Here is a 21,834-nt window from a genome sequence, read left to right as displayed (position 1 = left end):
TTTATAGGCCTTTTAAAAATAATAACAACAGATTAACAGAGTTGGAAGGGACCTTGTAGGTGATCTAGTCCAACCCCCTACCCAAGCTGGAGTCCCTATGACACCATTTCTGACAGATGGCAGTCCAGTCTCTTCTTGAAAGCTTCCAGTGATTAATGTCCCAAAGGTGCTTTTTTCAGGAGGCAATTGGACTTTCTGGTGACCTCCAGTGATGAGAGGCAAGTTGTTCCATGGGTTGATTGTTCTCACTGTCAGAAAATTTCTCCTTATTTCTAGGTTGAATCTCTCCTTGTTCAGTTTCCAGCCATTATTCCTTGTCTGGCCTTCAGGTGCCTTGGAAAATAGCTTGACCTCCCCCCTCCTCTCTGTGGCAGCCCCTCAGATATTGGAAGACTGCTATCATGTCTTCCCTGGTCTACACTAGCCATGCCCAGTTCCTGTAACCATTCTTCATATGTTTTAGGCTCCAGTTCCCTAATCATCCTGCTTGCTCTTCTCTGCACTCTTTCTAGACTCTCAACATCTTTTTTTATAGTGTGGTGACCAAAACTGGATGTAGTATTTAGATGTGGCCTTATTAAAGCTTTATAGAGCAGTACTAGTACCTCACTTAATCTTGATTTTCCTTCTTAACAGATTCATAAACTGATGCAGACATGGGATGTAATTTATTGGACGGTAGTAAAGTAAGTAGTAAAGGGACGTGGTGGCTCAGTGGCTAAGACGCTGAGCTTGTTGATCAGGAAGGTCGGCAGTTCGACGGTTCGAATCCCTAGTGCTGTGTAACTGAGTGAGTTCCCGTTACTTGTCCCAGCTTCTGCCAACCTAGCAGTTCGAAAGCATGTAAAAAATGCAAGTAGAAAAATAGGGACCACCTTTGGTGGGAAGGTAACAGCGTTCCGTTTGCCTTCAGTGTTTAGTCGTACCAGCCACACAACTACGGAGACGTCTTCAGACAGTGCTGGCTCTTTGGCTTTGAAACGGAGATGAGCACTGCCCCCTAGTTCGGAACGTCTAGCACATATGTGCAAGGGGAACCTTTACCTTTTTAAAGTAGGAAACTAGTTGCAAGATCCAGCTGAATCAGACATCAGGACCAAAGGTTTATTCTTTCAGCTTATTCTGGAGCCCATCATCAGGGAACCTCTGTCTCTCCAGAATATGTGCCCTGTCCTATTCTACACATTGTATTTATATGGTACCTGGCTGTGTGTCATTTTTAGGGCTGAAACTTCTTCTTCTTCTTCTTCTTCTTCTTCTTCTTCTTCTTCTTCTTCTTCTTCTTCTTCTTCTTCTTCTTCTTCTTCTTCTTCTTCTTCTTCTTCTTCTTCTTCTTCTTCTTCTTCTTCTTCTTCTTCTTCTTCTTCTTCTTCTTCTTCTTCTTCTTCTTCTTCTTCTTATTATTCTTATTCTTATTATTATTATTATTATTATTATTATTATTATTATTATTATTATTATTATTATTGGTCTAATAATTGTTTGTTTAGTGACTGAACTTACAGTGGCACTGACCAGACAATTTTTCACACAAATTCAGAAATAGAGCAAAATAATATTTCTTTTTTCTCTTTTCCCTTTTTCCCTTTCTCTTTCTCTCTTTCTCTCTTTCTCTCTTTCTCTCTTTGTATAAGTTTACTTTATTTACCTATTGCAGTGATGGCTAACCTTTTTATTGTTGGGTGCCAGAAATGGAAGTGCGTGCGTGCCCATAATGCAAAGCATGCCCACACATGCACATGCATGCATAACACCCTCCCCACTCCCCCCCATATGCGCCACACTGCTCGCCTCCAAGCTGAGTTTGGCATTTCCTCCGGGGAGCTGTGGGAGGCCATTTTCGTCCTTCCTGGCTCCAGGAATGTCTCCGGAGCCTTTGGAGGGTGAAAAACGGGGCTAACGGGCCTTTCCAGGCTCCGGAGGCTTTCCTGAAGCCTGGGGAAGCTGAAAATGGTGTCCCCCAGTCCTCTGTAAGGCCAAAAATCAGCTGGAGCTGACAGCTTGCGTGCCGGCAGATATGGCTGCCATCATGGACCTATTGTATCTGTTTGGTTCCGGGCGGTTTCTTTAAAGGAAAAGCTTTTTTTTAAAGAAAAAAGAAAAGAAAAAAGACCAGGCGTCATTACGATAACCACAAGAACAGTGCTATAAGGCCAACAAGAGAAAACAAAATATAAACAGCAGCAAAGCAGGATATAGGAGAAACCCTCTCCTGCATGCTTCTCGAATTACACTAATGAAGACACCAGTAGAGATTTCTCACTCTAACTGAATGGTTGAAATCTAACACAACCATTGAAAATAAGCTCTCTCTAAGCACTCCGGCACTGCTGACTAACTGAGAAGCAAACACAAGACTGCTCTAAAACGCAGTCTATAGTAAGTAGCTGGGCTTCCCCACCTTTTTTTTAAAATAGACACGCCAACATGGCTTTGAATGTCATTGTATTCTGGTTAAACTGGTCTTTCTTTGGAACAGCCATTAATGGGCTGTTTTCTTGATTGACTGCAGAACAGCTAAATAGTCATTATTCTTTTACCAGATTTGTTTGTGAGGGGAGGGGGGAAGGACCACCGTGCTGGTGGCATGCAATAAAGAGTCTGGTTAACTTTTTATTAGCCAACAGCTCAATTGTGGCCAGGAACAGTTGTGAATTCTGTTTATTTTAACTGTTTGAACTGAAAATCCAGACCAAGATCAATATTAATGTGTTTCAGAATATAGCCCCAGAAGCCAAAATCAGCTAATGTCACCATTATCTAAATGCAGATGAAAGAGACAGGCAGGTAACTCTCTCGTCCAGAAATCACACTGATAGGAGCTGATATGCTGAATTCAGAGCATATCAACCCACCTTTGCTAACAATTGCTTGAGCTGGAGCCAAACTAGAATAAAATATTGTTTAATCATATGTTTCCAACACTTCGATGCCGTTTTTTAAAGAGATGCTTCTAGAAGCATAGTTGAAAATGGAAAGGAAAAGGTTTCCCATGTCATTTCTGACTTCAGGAGGCAGTGAAAATGCAATCACAAAAAGAGAGGGAGGGAGGGAGGGGGGGAGGGAGGAAGGAAGGAAGGAAGGAAGGAAGGAAGGAATAAATGCAATGCACGCCCAGCCCCCCGCATGCCCTGCCCCCTGCAGATGTGCACATCACCCCCACACACTCCCCCTCCCCCCTGCATGACTCCCCCCACAACCCATTTTTGGGCCTACTAGTCCTCCCTGCAGGCTCCTGGGAGCAAAAATGGGCCCTGGGGGGATGCCTCCACATTTCCGCACATGCGTTCACATCTCCCACATGCACACACACCCCGTACATGCACGGCAGAGACTCAAAAATCAGCTGGCCGGCAGCAGGTGGGTGCACATGTGCGGTGGAGCAGAGCTGGGGTGACAGCTCATGTGTCTGCAGAGACAGCTCAACATGCCACCTCGGGTTCACCATCATGGTTATAGCTGATTGACTAAAGAGAGCTGGCTACTGCATGAGGCACCCTAAGCTGCGATTGGCGGGCCTAGAGTGAAAAGTGGGAGGAGTTTCCTTGCTTCCTGCCTTTTTACCCTGTGTGTCCTGTATGTTTTTGTGATTACTTCATGATGTTCCTGCCGTGTTGATTTACCTGATGATGCTCTTGTTTGCCTCTCTTATTTACTGCAAATATATTTATTTATATAAAACCACAAGTTCGTCTCAACGTATCTGACTCTATTTGGACACAGGCTGTGCAATTCCCTGACTAGAATAGATAGTATTCTAGTCAGGGAATGTATTTACTACCTATTATACCTGCAACATGTATTTACAGGTAAATACAGGTAAAGATCTCTCTGTTGCAGGTATAATTGATGGAGATCTTTACATCTCTCCATTGCTGGTATAATAGACTAGCTGGATACCCGTGCTTCATGACAAAACTCTGTGATTGGGCAATGCAGAAGAAATTCGGTTCACTCCGGTTCAAACCAGTTCAATCTGTTGGCTCATTGGTGATCGGTGATTGAAACACATAAGGGAATATCGCTCCCGCCACCTTGAGTCCAGAAGCAGTTCCATAGGTGGAAGGTGTAGACATTTTGGTGAGGTACCGATGTTTAGTACTGTAAGGAGCCCAAGACTGCTCCTGAGTGAAGGAGTAGAATGTCTGCCAGTTTGAACTGAGGTAACTGAATGTGAGGCAAATGGCAGTTAGAACAGAGTTCTTTGCAGGTGGGGAGGGGGAGTAGAACTCCTTAGCATCAGAGCGTGTTAATTACTATATAAGAAATACTAATGATCTGATGGTCATTCGAAAAATCCTTTCTTAGCAAGCACCTAGAAGCCAAGAGAAACATACGTGCCAAATTTCAAGTTTGTAGGCTTTACAGTTATGGAGATTTCATGATGAGTGAGTGGTATTTGGCTTTTATATATATAGATTCTAGTTTTGTCACAGTTCTTCCTTGACATTGGGCCAAAAAAGTGAAACCAACAAACTAGTCTCCCTTTCTAAAAAATGCCTCTTCAGCTGAAAACTTGTGTTTTATTTCTAACCCATCTTCAGTTGAGGCGTGGCGTTCTCCAGCTAGAACACATGTGCTCAGTAGCTATCCTATTAATTCCCAGTCAATTCATTATCCTCAGTATTATTACGGCGAATTGCAAACGTCTTTCTAATGATCAGCCACTTTAAATAAAAGGTGTCACTGTGTTCTGTTGTGGTATGGTAATGATATAAATTTAATCCCAAATAAATAAAAAATAAACCCTGAAACTAAATTCAAATGAGATTTAAAAATGACTAGCAAGGACATTTAAAATTAATCCTTTTACTGTTAACAAAAGCCCTCTGGATCTTCCTCAAGGGCATCTTTAAAGTGCAATTAATAAAATAAGTAATTATGTTTTTAATCTAAGTTTAATTAATTTTTTTTCTTTGCTATTTCGTTTTTTCCTTTCTTTTCTTCAGGTTTTATAACCCAGCTAAAAGGATATTGCTTTAGGCAGGCGGGAGACTTGAAGATTTTAGACTACTAAGTTTTTTTTTCTCTTTAAGCAAATAAGAAAATTTAATGGTTTTTAAACTTTAAGGGGGAGAGAAGTGTCTTCTGTCTCCCCCACTCACAATAGGTCTATGATTTAGATATAAAGGTAAAGGTTCCCCTTGTACATATGTGCTACTCATTCCCGACACTAGGGTTGGTGCTCAGAGGTGGTTGTTTCTGGTTTGGTTTGGCCCGGATCAGGCAAACTGGTAGTAGCAGCGGCAGAAGGCTCCACTCACCTGCCCGGATGCTTCTGTGCATGCGCAGAAGCGTCAAGCGCGCGCACGTCCCTGAGCGAACTCGTAGTAAAAAAATTGGTAACCCATCTCTGGTGGTGCTCTTCTCCATTTCAAAGCCAAAGAGCCAACACTGTCTGAAGTCATCTCCATGGTCATGTGGCCAGCATGACTAAATGCCAAAGGCGCACGGAGCCCTGTTACCTTCCCATCAAAGGTGGTGCCTATTTTTCTACTTCCATTTTTTATGTGCTTTCGAACTGCTAGGTTGGCAGAAGCTGGGACAAGTAGCTGGGAGCTCACTGCATTACACGGCGCTAGGGATTCGAACTGCCAAACTGCCAAGCTTTCTGATCGACAAGTTCATCATCTTAGCCACTGAGCCACTTATGATTTAGATATAAATCTCTATAATTTGAGAAATCCCCAATTGTGGTTTGAAAATAATTCTGCGGAAACGAAAAACAGAAAATATAAGCAACGAGGAAGACCACAATTGGAAAAGAATATCAACAATCGTTTCAAGTGGGAAAAGCTTACATTTTAAATTCTTGGCATGTTACATAGCCCCTCTTCTCCCAAAAGAGGTATAATTTATTTCAATCAGTGATCAGAATTTTAAATAAAGGGGTGAAATTTAGGGGCACTTAAAGACACAAAGTGAACAGTTTCTAAGGTATAATATTATTGTAGAATCACAGGCCTGGAAGGGATCTTGGAGGCTTTCTAGTCCAACCCCCTGTCCAAGACAGGAGACTTTGTTGCAGCCCAGACGAATGGCTGTCCATTTTTTTTTCTTGGAGATCTCCAGTGAAGGAGCAATCCTGGGAAGCAAGCTGTTCCATTGATCAATCATTCTCACTAATGGAAATCCCTCCTTATTTCCATGGTTGGATCTCCCTGACTTCCACCCATTGCTTCTTGTCCTGCCCTCAGATACTATGTAGAATCTAATCTGCCTGAGAAATTTTCCAACCCTGTGGATATCTTGCAATAGAAGATATAGTTGTTGTGGCCTGCCAGTGGCCAGCAGAGCTGGCAGCAGAATCGGACATTGAGGAGGTTGGGAAGGAGTATGGGCCAGTCCTGGAGGCTGGGGAAGGCTTGGACAAGGGCTCTGCATTGGAGGCAGAGACATGGCAAAGGCTGTCTGGCAGTGATCAGATGCCCTTCAGAGCTAGACAGCAGTGAGGCAGAAGAACAGCTGGAGCCTGTTCCCAGTGTGCGCATGCGCAGAACTGCCAGAAGAAAAGAACAACTCAGAAATGAGGGTAGACTTGGGAGTAAAGTCACAGGTGGAAGGTTTGGCCCCTCCAGTAGGAAATAAAAGAGGAGTGAAAGGGGAGTGGGATTTTGCAGGAAACAATTCATTCTTTCGGTCATCTTCAGGAGTGTGAAGATCTGTCCATGAATCTCAGAGACTCTGTGCTCAGTCTTTCTTTCACAGCACTTCATTTGAAAAATATTTACATGGCAGCTTTCCAAGATAGATAAGGTCTGTAGTCATAAATATTCCTTTTGAAAGACTGTTTGCCAGGCTTGCTTAATGTGACTGAGAGGAATTCACATGCGTTTAATAAAAGGGGTTTTGTGGGGACCAGGACTCTGCTTTGTGCCTTTTGGGGAAGCCTAGGTCAGAACATTAAGTTCTGAAAGACAACTATCATATCCATAGGTAAAGGTAAACATTTCCTTTGTCCAGTCATGTCCAACTCTAGGGACTGATACTCATTTCCGTTTTTTAGCTCAGGGAGCCAGCGTTGTCTAAAGACTTCTGTGGACATGTGGCCAGCATGACTATACTGAGGCACACATAATGCTGTTACCTTCCCACCAGTATGGTACCCATTTATCTACTCAACCCTGCATGTTTTAGAACTGCTAGATGGGTAGGACCTGGGGCAAATTACAAGGTCTCAAACCCAGGCTAACAGATTTCTAACTGACAAGCTAAGCATCTTTAACCACTGAGAATAATGACACTCTTTGTGCTGCTGTTCCAACATTTCTAGAAAATGGTATCAGGACTCTTGCTTGAGCAGGGGATTGGACTAGAAGACCTCCAAGATCCCTTCCAGTTCTGTTATTCTGTTATTCTGTTATTCTAATACCACTCTATAAAGTCTTAGTAAGGTCATATCTGGAATACTGCATCCAGTTTTGGTCACCATATTATAAAAGAGATGTTGAACTTCTGGAAAGAGTGCAGAGGAGAGCAACAAAGATGATGAGGGGCCTAGAGGCTAAAACATATGAAGAACAGTTGTAGGAACTGGATCAGGGGTGATATGATAGCATTATTCCAATATTTGAGGGGCTCTCACACAGAGGAGGGGATCAACCTATTTTCCAAAGCACCCAAAGGTCAGACAAGAAACAATGCATGGAAACTGGTTGTGGCCCAGCGGGATCCGGTTGAGCTGCAGATGGACTCGGATAGCGAGGAACCATATGAGTCTGCCCTGGACGATGTGGAGGACCCTGTGCAGGGTTCAGACTCAGAGCAGGGACCAGAGAGGCTGGTTGGCCACCAGGAGGCGCCTGAGACATGGAGCAGTGGGGAGGATCAAAGGCAGTTTGTCCCTGATGCTAGATTGAGAAGGGCTGAGAAACGGAAGCAGCAACTCCGTAGGCAGACTCACAGAAGATGATTAAGCACAGGTGGTTGTGGATTGGCCCCTCCCAAGAGAGATTATAGGTGAGGTGTTGGGAGGGGACATTTGCAGGAAACAACCGTTCAAATTAGTAGTTAAGAAAAGCTATCTGTGTATTCTAGCCGTGTCTGTTCGTTTGGACTATCTGCGTTGCTTCATTTGAATTATCTGGGTTGCTGCAGAGCTACTCTATTGAACGTGAGTGGTCTGGGCCCTCAGCCAAAGGATTCGTTATCTCAGTAATTAAACAATGGCAAACAGCCAAGCCTGTGTTCTGGTTTATTCACAGGCCGGGGAGGGGGTCAGAATAGAAACTGATCAAGAGGATATAACCTAGAAATAAGGAGAAAGTGAGAACAATCAACCAATCGAACAGCTTGTCCTCAGAGGTTCTGCATGCTCCATCACTGAAGGCTTTCAAGAAGAGACTGGACAGCCACTAGTCAGAAATGATATAGAGTCTCCTGCTTGAGCTGGGGGTTGGACTAGATAACCTCCAATGTCTTTTCCAACTCTGATTTGGCAAAATTCATATGCTCTTCCAAATTGCCTGATCAGAATGAAGAAGGCTCCTTTAACCCAATGAGCCCTATATTTGTTCTCCTCCAGATGTTCCCATATTCCGCTGGCATTGCATTAAACATCTGGGGAAATGCCCCCAGCAATTATTCCTCTGCCATGCTAGCCAAGAGCTGTAAATAGAATAACTCCGCCAAATAGTTAGCCATTCAGAACTGATGGTTATTGTTTACTCCCATCCGAGTGAACTTCTACTGCTCCAAGGTTCAACCAACAGCCCTAGAAGAAAAGACATTCTTGGATAAGCCTTATTTTTCTTTTAACCACCATGCACCACTTACTTTTCTTTTCTCTGGACCAGGAAACTGAGCCAGGAAACAAAATAATGTACTGCAAACAGCGTAACACCCACCCGTAACCCGAGATGACCTCACTTTTTCATCCGATTCTGAGGCAGGGAGGAAGAAAAATATAACCCGTTATAAGAGGGGAATAAGGGTTTCTTGATTTTAGCAGCACTTTGCTGCTGGCTTTGTGTGGTGAGCAAGACAGCATGGAGCCTCAGAGTCATGTCACAGTCCTAGTGTGGCAGGGCTCATTAACCATGTTCACAGAGAAGAACGTAGTATCAAGTGTAAGCAGAGATTGATTGCCCCACGGAACCAATTTAAACTTAAAAAAATAAAGTGAAGTCTGAGACGAAATATAGGCCAATGTCTTTGCAGCTTCTGTAAACTGCTGAGCATATAAACTATGACTTTCATAGACGCAGGGTAGTGTAGCTTCTCAGATGATGGCCACCAAAAAATCCAACTGGGTCCTAAGATGCATGAACAGAGGGATGGAATCAAGATTATGCTGGCTGTTATTACAGCTGCCTGTGCAATGGTTAACTGGTGCCAGATTTATAAAGGTTCCTTATTTTTTTTTCACACACCCAAGCAAAATCCTTGCACAGAAACCAAGCAAGCTTGAAGAGATGGCTCAAACTCACCCACCTAGCTTACTGTCAGACCTCCCCTAACCTTGTTTCCACTCACATTGAAGAAAACGAGTGGTAGGTTTTTTCCCCCCAAGACTTGATGATGTTTGATAGGAGGGGAAACGATGCTTGGAAAAACCCACCAATTGCTTTCCTTAACTTATTGCAAATTAATTCTCTAAAGACACGACTAGTAGATTAAAGCTCAGCCAATCAAGGCAGCCAATTTTATGGTGGCAGATGTTTCCTCAGCAAGGACTGATGGATCGCACTTTAATGTACACACCAAGTAACAACCAATACAGAGGTCGTGACTTGTGCAGATTTCTTCAGGACAAAATCTCTAAACTGGGGTTAATTATCTGGACAGCTTCTAAGGGTCTGCCAAGAAATAGAGAGCAATTCTTTGCTGGCATCTAGTAACCATTTTGGATTTCTGAAGCCGGGGCTGAAATCTATAGTCAAAAATCCAAAATTGGTCCTATTGATGTTACTCAAACTCTTGGAGCAACTTTCTTTCATCCCAAGTTTTGGGTCAGGAAGTATGGTACCAAAAATAAAAACGGAGGGAGGGTAGCTCACCATATAATGTATAAAAAGTTATTTGGGAAAAGGGAAATGCTTTTACGTGCAGACGGTCGTCATCCATTTACATGGAGATTATCTCATCAGCTGAAATGAATGGTTTTGTATGAATGACAGATGGCGTTGGTACTGGAGAAGTAATTGTAGACTGAAGAAAGAAAGAAAGAAAGAAAGAAAGAAAGAAAGAAAGAAAGAAAGAAAGAAAGAAAGAAAGAAAGAAGAGAGAGAGAAAGAGAAAAGAGGGAGAGAGGGAGGGAGGGAGAGATAGGAAGGAAGAGAGGAGAAAGGAAGGAAGGAGAAATAGGGTGGGAGGGAGGAACAGAAAGAAAGAGAAAGAAAGAAAAAAGTAAGAAAGAAACTAAAGGGAGAGAGAAAGAAAAGAAAGAAAGAAAGAAAGAAAGAAAGAAAGAAAGAGGGAACGAGTGAGAAAGGAAGGAAGAAAGGAAGAAAGAAAGAGGAGCAAGGAAGGAAGGAGAAGGAGGGAGTGTGGGAGGGAGGGAGGGATCACCAAAACTGTATACAGTAATACAGTTAGTTGTCCAAGCATATATTAATTCTATATAGGGCATGCAAGTCATAGCACTGTTATTGTTTTCACACTAGCCCAAATGTTTACAATGGCATCCAATGAGTCCGGCTTAAATATTACAAAGAATTCTGTACAGAATACAGAATAAAATGGGTAGCATAGCATAGGATAGCATCCCTTTATAGTCCGATGAAAATAATTTCTCCTTCAGATCTCTCTGCATTTTGGCTCTTCTTGGCCAAAATATATTAAGCAGAGTTTAAAAAAATAAAAATAAACCAAAAGAACCATTTAAAAAAACAGTAGCAGAGGAAATTAAAAGCATCACACAAATTATTTTGGTCCCCATTATCATTTAAAAGTCCCTCTGGGGCCACCTGACCCTTTGATCTCCCCTTCCCAACAACATATAAACCACATTTCCCCAAATTAAAAACATATTCCATTTTTCATTTCTAGCTACGAAAGTGGAAAATTCATTTGGCTCTGCCATGACTTTTGGCTCTGTCCTCTGCTCAAAATGATTCTTTTATTTTTCCATGGTGATCTGACCAAATTAGTTAGTGTAATGACCTTTCTTTCTTCAATGGAAGAAACTTGTTCGTGTTTGCAGAATCTTTTTTTTTTAAATCAAAAGTTGAGCAGGAAACATACCAGAGGTGGTATTCAGCAGGTTCTGATCAGTTCTGGAGAACCGGTAGTGGAAATTTTGAGTAGTTCGGAGAACCGGTAAATACCACCTCTGACTGGCCCTGCCCCCATCTATTCTCTGCCTCCTGAGTCCCAGCTGATTGTGAGGAAATCAGGATTTTGCAGTAACCTTCCCCTGGAGTGGGAAGGAAATGGGGATTTTGCAGAAACTTTCCCCTGGAGTGGGATGGGAATGGAGATTTTACAGTATCCTTCCCCTGAAGTGGTGAAGAAATGGAGATTTTGCAGAAATCTTCCCCTGGAGTGGGGAGGGAATGCAGATTTTACAGCATCCTTCCCCTGGAGTAGGGAGGGAATGGGGATTTTATAGTATCCTTCCCCTGCCACACCCACCAAGCCATGCCAACAGAACCAGTAGTAAAATTTTTGAATCCCACCACTGAAGCATATATGTCAGTTCACTTTTCTGATCCCTTTTAATAAGATAGCGAAGAATTTATCTCATGTTTCAAGACTATTTTGGTCACATTAAGGGCAGAATGAACATACAAAGGACACTTTGTAAGCTCATTCATAGGTACACATCTGGGACAATTCTTTCTTTCTTACAATTAATTTTGAGAGCACTCTTAGGATTAAAACCTATTGCTATCTATTGGAATCTATTGGAATACAACTCTCAGAATTTGCAGTCATCTGTTTCAGGATTATGTGATTTACTGTCCAACATTTATTGAAGACATCATATTAGTGTACAGTGTACACTGCACGAGTCAAAAAGAGGGCCCTGAAAATATGTAGACCCCTTGCATCCTGGACATAAATTGTTTCAACTCCTATCCTCAAAATGACGCTATAGGGCACTGCACACCAAGACAACTAGACACAAGAACAGTTTTCCCCCGAATGCCATCACTCTGCTAAACAAATAATTCCCTCGACACTGTCAAACTATTCATTAAGACTGCATTACTATTAATCTTCCAATGTTCCTATCACCCATCTTCTCCCACTTATGACTGCAGGACTGTAACTTTGTTGCTTGTGTCCTTATGATTTATATTGATATTGATTGTTTCCTGATTGCTTACTTTGACCCTATGACTATCAGTAAGTGTTGTATGTTACGATTCTTGATGAATGTATCTTTTTATGTACATTGAGAGCATATTCACCAAAGACAAATTCCTTGTGTGTCCAATCACACTTGGCCAATAAAGAATTCTATCCTATCCTATCCCATTCATGTTCCATATGCTCTCCTCTCCCCTCCCCTTCCTTCCCTTCCCTTCTATTCTTATTCCATATTTTATTCTATTCCATTCCATTCTATTCAGAAAGGTTGTGAAAGAAAACAATCAGTCACGACCAGGAGTGCGTTCTGGATTCTTTTACTGTGAGTTTTCTCAGGAACGCACTTCGCATTGTGCTTGATGTGCGCTAGGCACACATGTGCAGTAGTAAAAACATTGCTTCTGCGCATGCGACTACTCCCAAGTCAACCCCTGTTCTTTAGCTTTTCCCTTCATCTGGCAACTCTGTGCCTGCACACACTGGGAACAGGCTCCAGTTCTTCATCTGCCTTACTGATGTCTGACTCTGAAGGCAGCTGATAACTGGCATACGTCCCTAGCCCCATCTCTGCCTCCGACACAGAGCCCTCGTCAGAGCCTTCCCCAGACTCCAGCACTGGCCCATGTTCCTCCCCAATCTCCCCACTGTCTGAATCTGCTGCCAGCTCTACTGGCCACTGGCGGGCCACAACACTAAGTGCAAGGGATTACGCGGTCATTAAAAGAGAAAAAAGAGTCATCAGAATTCAAGAGGGATGGACCTGAAGCATTTGTGAACACATAACTATTCTAGGCTGAATCCTCTCTTACCCTGCCCTCAGGGTCTGTCTTTTCTTCTCCTACAGCCCTCACGCTTACACGTTATTCACTGAATATGAAATGTGAAGCTTGGGATGGAAAAGAAATACACATTTTTGAAGTCTGCATTATAATGTTGATATAATCAGCACATTATATCCTCTTGGGTTGTCCTCAGCTGTTTAGATCTTTAAGGGTCAGTAGATTAGACTTTGCCCACTAAGGAACTGACAACCAGTTTAGAATTTTCAAGATAGGGATGATGGATTACAGACTTGCCACCTGCTTCGGAATAGATTTTATCCTTATTTTCCATCTTATTCCTTAACTCTTTATCTGGAGAGGTAAATTATTAGTAATGAAACTATTAATTGCAAAAAGAAAGAGAAGAGAATTCAATAAGGTCTATCAGTCTAACAGAAAGAAGGACTAGGGGTGATATGATAGTGGTCAGCGAGCCATGGAGGCGCAGTGGTTAGAATGTAGTACTGCAGGCGAATTCTGCTGACTGGTGGCTGCAAGCAGTTTGGCAGTTCAAATCTCACTGGCTCAAAATTATCTCAGCCTTCTGTCCTTCTGAGGTCAATTTAAATGAGGACCCAGATTGTTGAGGGCAATATTCTGACTCTGTAAACCACTTCGAGAGGGCTGTAAAGTATTTATTGGGTGGTATATAAGTCTAAGCACCATTGCTATTCCTGATAGCCTCCCATCCAGCTAGTAACCAGGACTTTCCTTGCTTAGTTGTTGGAGCTTGGGGTGCTTATTCTGAGATCCTTTACCAACATCGGCTCATGTACTTGGAGGCGCCTTAAGAGCATAACTGCAATTAGCCAAGGTGGTGCAGGGGTTAGAGTGCAGTACTGTAGGCTACTTCTGCTGGTCACTGGCTGCCTGTAATTTGGCAGTTCGAATCTCACCAGGCTCAAGGCTGACTCAGCCTTCCATCCTTCTGAGGTGGGTAAAATGAGGACCCCAGATTGTTGGGAGCAATGGGCTGACTCTGTAAAATGCTTAGAGAGGGCTATAAAGCAGTATACAAGTCTAAGTGCTATTGCTATTTGAGAGGCTGTCACAGAGAAAAAGGGTTCACCTATTCTCCAAAGCACCTGAGGCCAGGATGAGAAGCAATGGGTGGAAGCCAGAGGGGGGTTGAACCCAGTTCAGCCAAACCGGTAGTGGAATTCAGGCCTGGGTTGCAGAACTGGCAGCAACCCAGGCCTGCCACGCCCCCGAACCGGTTCCCTCATTGCCACTGGGCTGCCACCGTTTTGGATCTAAGTGACTGCACGTGCGCAGTTCACTATAAGTTGTTCTGAGTATGCACGAAGAACAATTAATATTGAACAGTGCATGCACGCACAGAGTGCACCTGGTGTGTGCATGAGCAAAGTGAGCGTGTGCGTGCACTGGGCATGGGTTGCAAACTGGTAGTAAAACCAGCAGCAACCCACCCCTGGTGGAAGCTAATTGAAGAGAGATCCAATCTAGAGCTAAGGAGAAATTTCCTGGCAGAACAATTAATCAGTCAAATGGCTTGCCTCCAGAAGTTGTGTCCCACTTAAAGGGAGAAGTTCCCCTTGCACATATGTGCTAGTCGTTCCTGACTCTAGGGGACATTGCTCATCTCCATTTCAAAGCTGAAGGGCCTGTCCAAAGACATCTCTGTGGTCATGTGGCCGGCATGACTAAACGCCGAAGGCGCACAGAATGCGCTTATTTTCCCACCAAAGTGGTCCCTATTATTCTACTTGTACTTTTAAGTGCTTTCAAACTGCTAGGTTGGCAGAAGCTGGGACAAGTAATGGGAGCTCACTCGGTTACGCAGCACTAGCGATTTGAACCGCCAAACTGCCAACTTTTCTGATTGACAAGCTCAGTGTCTTAGCCACTGAGCCCCCATATTCCTGTGTCCCACTTAGGAGATACTGAATCGAGTATGAAAATGTTCCACGTCCAGCATATTTAGGAGTTTTTTATCCCTTTTTATCCAGTTCTTTGGTAATTTTTAATGTTTTAATTCTCAATGCTGAATGTTTCTAGCAATAGCACTTAGACATATGCCACTCTATAGTGCTTTACAGCACTCTTTGAGTGGTTTACAAACGTCAGCAGATCGTCCCAAACAATCCTCATTTTATCAATCTCAGAAAGATGGAAGGCTGAGTCAACTTTGAGCCACGTCAGGATTGAATTTCAGATGTGTGCAGAATTAGCCTGCAATACTGCATTCTAACCACTGCACCACCGTCATTTTCATGTCCTTATTTATTGGAAATTGTGGGTGCTCCATCAGTGGAGGTTCTCAAGAAGAGGCTGGACAGCCATTTGTCCAGAATGGCATAGGGTCCCTTGCTTAAACAAGGGGTTGGACTAGAAGACCTCCAAGGTCCCTTCCAACCCTATTATTCTATGTTCTGTTTTATATGGGGGTGGGTTGTATTGTTGGAGGGAGTCTAGAGTCAGTTGACAGGAGATGGATGGCTTCTTTTTTTAAATGAGCTCATCAAAAATTTGAAACAAAGATTTTTCAGAACTGGCTTATTCAGACTGTTCATCAGCATCTGTCTATAGAAAAGTGCAGCAGCTGCCAAAATAGCCAACACAGTTCTAGGCTGCATCAACAGAGGGATAGAATCAAGATCACGTGAAATGTTGATGCCGCTTTATAATGCCTTGGTAAGGCCACACTTGGAATACTGCGTTCAGTTCTGGTCACCATGATGTAAAAAAGATGTGGAGACTCTAGAAAGAGTGCAGAGAAGAGCAACAAAGGTGATTAGGGGACTGGAGGCTAAAATATATGAAGAACGGTTGCAGGAACTGAATATGTCTAGTTTAATAGAAAGTAGGACTAGGGGAGATATGATAGCAATGTTCCAATATCTCAGGGCTGCCACAAAGAAGAGGGAGTCAAACTATTCTCCAAAACACTTGAGGGCAGGACAAGAAGCTTTGGGTGGAAATTCATCAAGGAGAGAAGCAACTTAGAACTGAGGAGAAATTTCCTGACAGAACAATTAATCAGTGGAACAGCTTGCCTCCAGAAGTTGTGAATGCTCCAACACTGGAAGTCTTTAAGAAGATGTTGGATAGCCATTTGTCTGAAGTGGTGTAGGGTTTCCTGCCTAGGTAGTGGGTTGGACTAGAAGACCTCCAAGAGCCCTTCCAACTCTGCTATTGTATTGTATTGTATTGAATTGTATTGTATTGTATTGTATTAAATGGGTTGCCCAGTAGGTTTTCATTCCATTTAATGCAGGAGGAGCTTTAGATATTACACCAGTCTTGGTGAACCTTTTTGGCACTGAGTGCTGAAATGGGAGCACATGTGTGTCGCAGAGGTGGGTTCCTACTGTTTTGGACTGGTTTGGCTGAGTAGATAGTAACTCGACTGGCCAGATGCCTGTATCGACGGTGCCATAGGCGCCCCCATCTTGTTTTTTTGCTTCTGCGCATGCGCAGAAGCATTTTTTTTACTACTGTGCATGTGCATGTAGCGCACATCAAGCATGCACAAAGCGCATCCCTGAGCGAACTGGTAGTAACAGGGGCAGGAACCCACCCCTGTTGTGGGCAGGGAGCACCAGAAACTGGAAGACTAGGTGACTATTGCACATGCATGTGCCGGGAAGCTAAGCTTCTGGTTTCTAGCTTATGCATGCAGGTTGGTCATGTGGTCTTCTGGTTTCCGACACGCATGCATGTGCAAAGACCAGCTGGCCAGCGCACCGTAACCCGGAAGAGCAACAGGCGGTGGTTGGCATGCTTAGAGAGCTGGCTCTGCATGCCACTTCCAACACACGTGCCCTAGGTTTGCCATCACGGTACTACACCATAAGATCTTCCCTGAAACCTGGGAGGTGTTTATCTCAAACATGAAACTGCTGGCCACCTGTGACCATGTAGCACCAATCATTTAAATCCTGGATGCTCCCTGGGAGAGAATGAAATGTGGCACTTAGATTCTAATGGGTCCCTGGTGGTGCATTATTTTTAGTTGTTGTTTGGATTTGCTTGAGCTTCCAAGAGTTGCTTGGCAAAATCAAGTCCCAAGGCAGAAATCCGAAAGATAAGTGAGTACCACTGAGCGGTGGAATCTGATTGTGTCTCCTGGGAAAAGGCTGGTTCAGCTCCCTCTTTTTTCCAACTTTAGACACCAAACTGGCTATCAGGAGAGGGGGAGAAAGGGGTAACACGGGAGATGTTGAGAGTTCTATAGGGCTGTGTGTCCAGAGAGTAAAAGGACTAACAATCAGCTTCAAACCAACCCAGAGAGTGTAGATCCCTCTTCCAATTGTAGTTTTGGAGAAAAGGTGATATATTTCTTCCTCTGCCTAGTTCCTAATTTGTTCTGAAATTTCTGTTTTGCACTTTTAGATTTGAAACTTCTATAAAGGTACTGAGGTATCTATGAACTAAAACTTAAACTTAATCCTGAACCTGAATTCTGTGGGAAACTGAGGCCTTAAGAAACCCGGCCTTATTTGTAGATTAGAATTGTGGGTGGAAGGGAGGGAGGGAAGGAAGAAAGAAATGAAGGGAGGGAGGGAGGAAATGAAGAAAGGGAAGAAATTAAAGAAGGGAAGTTGAGGGGAAAGGAAGGATGGGAGAGAGGAAAGAAATGAAGGGAGGGAAGGAAGGGAGGGAAGGAAGGAAGGAAGGAGAAAGGGAAGGAGAAAAGCAAGGAGAAAAGGGAGGGAGAAAGATAAAGGAAGAAAGGGAGAAAATGAAGAAAGGAAGGAAGGGAGGGAGGAAATGAAGGGAGGGAGGGGGAAAGGAAGGGTGGGAGAGAGAAAACAAATTAAGGGAGGGAGGGAGGAAAGGAAGGAAGGAAGGGGGGAAATGAAGGGAGTGAGGGATGAAAGAAATGAAGGGAGTGAGGAAGGAAATGAAGAAAGAGAGGGAGGGAGGAAATTAAGAAAGGGAGGGAGGGAAGAAATGAAGGGAGGATGGGAGGGAGGGGGGAAAGGAAGGGGAAGAGAGGAAACAAATGAAGGGAGGGAAGGAGGAAAGAAAGGAAGGGGGAAAATGAAGGGAGAGAGGAAAGGAAGGAAGGACTGCTTCAAAGCCTGCTATTTATCACAAAGAGGCTAAATTAACACATTGAATTTGAATAGAACCACACAGAGCTTCTTGCTAACTTTAAACATCCTGAAACATTTATTCAGGGGTGTCTGACAGCATCACAACATTTTAAATGGGGCCCTGCAGGATGCAGGATTAGATCAACAAATTATGACTTCACACCAGCTGTTTCTACAGTGACCAGATGCTTCTGAGAAAGCCATAAGCAGGAAAACAGCCACCATCTCCCATCACACAGAGTTTTAAAAACAGATGAACAGAGTTGGAATGGACCTTGCAGGTCATCTACTCCAACCCCCCCCCCCCCACCCAAGCAGGAGGCCCTACATCATTTTTGATAAAGGTAAAGGTTCCCCTCGCACATATGTGCTAGTTGTTCCCAACTCTAGGGGGCGGTGTTCATCTCTGTTTCAAAGCCAAAGAGCCAACACTGTCTGAAGACATCTCCGTGGTCATGTGGCCGGCATGACTAAATGCCGAAGGCGCATGGAGCGCTGTTACCTTCCCACCAAAAGTGGTCCCTATTTTCCTATTTGCATTTTTACGTGCCTTCGAACTGCTAGGTTGGCAGAAGCTGGGACAAGCTCACTCCATTATGTGGTGCTAGATATTCAAACCGCCTAACTGCTAACCTTCTGATTGACAAGCTCAACGTCTTAGCGACTGAGCCACTGAGCCCCCGGGTCTCTAAGTGTGGTCTTACTAAGGCTTTTTAGAGTAGTATTAGTACCTCACTTGATCTTGATTGTATCCCTCTGTTAATGCAAACTAGGATTTCTTCAAGATTTTATACAAGTCTCTTTTTCAGATTTTATTGGATCTGCAAAAGAGGACACTTGGGTGACTTTGGACCAGTCACTGTTTCCCTCAGCCCAATCCACGTGTTTGATTGGAAAATAGGAGCTGAAGGCATTATGTGAGCTTCCTTGAGTTGTACAAAATAAAGGTGTGATAGAAATCTATTAATGAGTGAATTCACAATGGTTATTCCTTTGATCTTTATAGAGGATAAACTGATCTCAGTTTAAAACACTGGATTCATAATCAATGAAGTATTAAAGGATCAGCTTGTTCTGTAAGAATCTAATACCCCATCTTCTATGTTCTTAAATGTCTTATAAAGCAGTTTACTGTTCCCCTGTTAGCAGAGATCCTTTAATTGAAGATGTTCTCTGCTTGTGCCTTGTCCAAGTTGGGTTTGAAGAACACATTTCTTACAAGGTTGACTCTTAAGGATGAAGATTCCCAAAGGTGTTTTTTCAAGAGGCAACTGGACTTTCTTGTTTTTCTTTGAAGACGTTTTGCTTCTCATTCAAGAAGCTTCTTCATCTCTGACTGGATGGTGGGGAAAGGAAGGATTTATATTCTTTAGTCATTTGCATTCTTTTAGACAGTCATTGAGGCCACTTGGGGGTTTCTCTGTGTCCTCAGCGTCACCTGAATAATGCAAATGGGCATGGAACTTTCTTGGAACTGCTGAAAGGACTGTGTCGTAGACTGGAGATAGATGATGTTGTATCCCTCTCCTTTGGTTGAGAGAGGGCTGTTCAATTTTGACATAGATGGCCCCTTTGACCCCTCTTTCAAACCAGCAGTCCTCTCTGTCCAAAATGTGGACTTTGCTGTCTTCAAAGAGTAGCCTTTGTCTTTTAAATTCTCTGTCTATGGAGAATGTGAATTTCCATCAACACTAAGGATGAAGAGCCTCAGTTGTGCATCAACAGTTGGAAAGCATCCAGTGCAAAAAAAAAAAAAATCCCCATGTTGAAGATGATCAGGAAGAGCCCAAAGGTGGGTTCAAGTGCATCATCAGTTTGGAATCCTTACACAGCCACAAGAGACCCAAGTCCAGCCACCCCACGTGAATTCCATTGACAATTATCTAGTACCAGTTTGACTTGGCCATTAGTAGATCAGATTCTTGTATGTATAGGTAAGATGTAATAAACTTTTAGTGTTCTGAACTCAACCTCTTTTCCTGGTTCCTTGTGCCAGATACCCAGTGTAATTCTATTTGAGTTTCCAAAATTATGTATCTACACATATTAAGCACATAGTTAGGTTGTGGAGCAGAGGTGGGTGGCTCCCAGTTCAGCCCGGTTCAGCCGAATCGGTAGTAGCGGTGGGGGGAGGCTCCACCCACCCGCCCGGATGCTTCTGCACATGGACAGAAGCATTGTGCACTCACCCAAACTGGTAGTAAAAATATTGGCAACCCACCACTGTTGTGGAGGTTAGGAAATTGTGTCCTATTTTGGGAAGAATACACAGCCACACCTCTGTGAAGGCCTCCTATCATTGTCGTAACCTGAAGAGGTCGGAATTTTAGTAATGGTGGAAACCTCCTCCTTCAGGTGAGACCATGAAGTCATTTCTACTACCTAACCTTTTAGCATCATCCAACCATCGTTATGTCAAAATAACAGCAGTGAAGACCAACTTGTCTATTATTTCAGTGATGGCTGAGTCCCACTGTGAAGATGTTATCGTATATCACCGGTGAGGAAATGTCTTTAGTAACTTACAAACGCTGGATAAATTCTAGCCTAAAAACAGAAAGAGCCTAAAAAGATTGTAAGAGCAATAGTAACAGCAGTCGTAGTTTTCATTGGGAAATGAATTATTCTCATCCTTGCTAGAGGCAGAGACAAGGTGCAATTGGCAGCATGTGGCTCTCCCTTTTTCGCTCACGCCGCACAATATAAACAGGAAGAAGACATGTTGCCATGGCAATGTTGAGAGGTTACCACTCGTCCCCAATGCACTGGGCACAACGTGTAGGCAATCCATGATTTTAAACTGTTTGCTGAACTATCCTACAAACAACAGATTAATAGAAATCAGAGCAGCAATAACAAAGAAGGCATTTGGAATTAGAGGGATTATACTGTTGGCTGGGAGATTCGTCCCTCTATTTTGATGCAGTTCTTTTGCTTGTTTTGTCATTTTGTCCATCGATATCTTTTTGTGTCTTTCCCATTTCCTTCTGTGGAACTGCTGCTTAGGTACCTAGAAGGAGTCACAGGCCCCGTGTCAGGCCTGCAAGCCATCTTTTCTTTTTGGGTTTCAGGCCTGCCACACTTTCTATTGTGGGAAAATGGGAGGGGAGATTATACAAAGTTGGGTGATGTGTAGCCATAATAACATTCTTCTTAGAAAGCCAAGGTCACTTTTGTCCCTGCAGCTGATCGGATGTGGATGGGAGGAATCTGTCTTCGTGGCAGTGAAAGATTAGACCATGTGATGGACTTGTGGGTGTTGGGGCAGGATCTTGAACTTTCAACTTCAGATTCGGGTTTTCCCAGATGTGCAAGCATGACATCTGTAATAAAGTGGAACTTTGAGGAAACCCAAGCTTTGGAGTTTTATTTCATTGGGGGTGTTTTTTGGAACCCTGACACCCTGAGTATAATAGCAATAGTACTTAACAATAGTACTTAGACTTATGCACCTCTTCACAGTGCTTTTACAGTCCTCACTAAGTGGTTTGCAGAGTCAGCCTATTGCCCCCAACAATCTGGGTCCTCATTTTACCCACCTCGGAAGGATGGAAGGCTGAGTCAACCTTGAGCCAGTGAGATTTGAACTGCTGAATTGCAGCTAGCAGTCAGCTGAAGTAGCCTGCAGTACTGCCCTCTAACCACTGTGCCATAAGTCCTAATGATGGCAGATCTGTGATGACATCAGCATGGAA

This window comes from Natrix helvetica (assembly GCF_964273705.1).
Source record: "Natrix helvetica genome assembly, chromosome: 5".
Classification (NCBI taxonomy): Eukaryota; Metazoa; Chordata; class Lepidosauria; order Squamata; family Natricidae; genus Natrix; species Natrix helvetica.
This window is presented reverse-complemented; position numbering follows the sequence as displayed.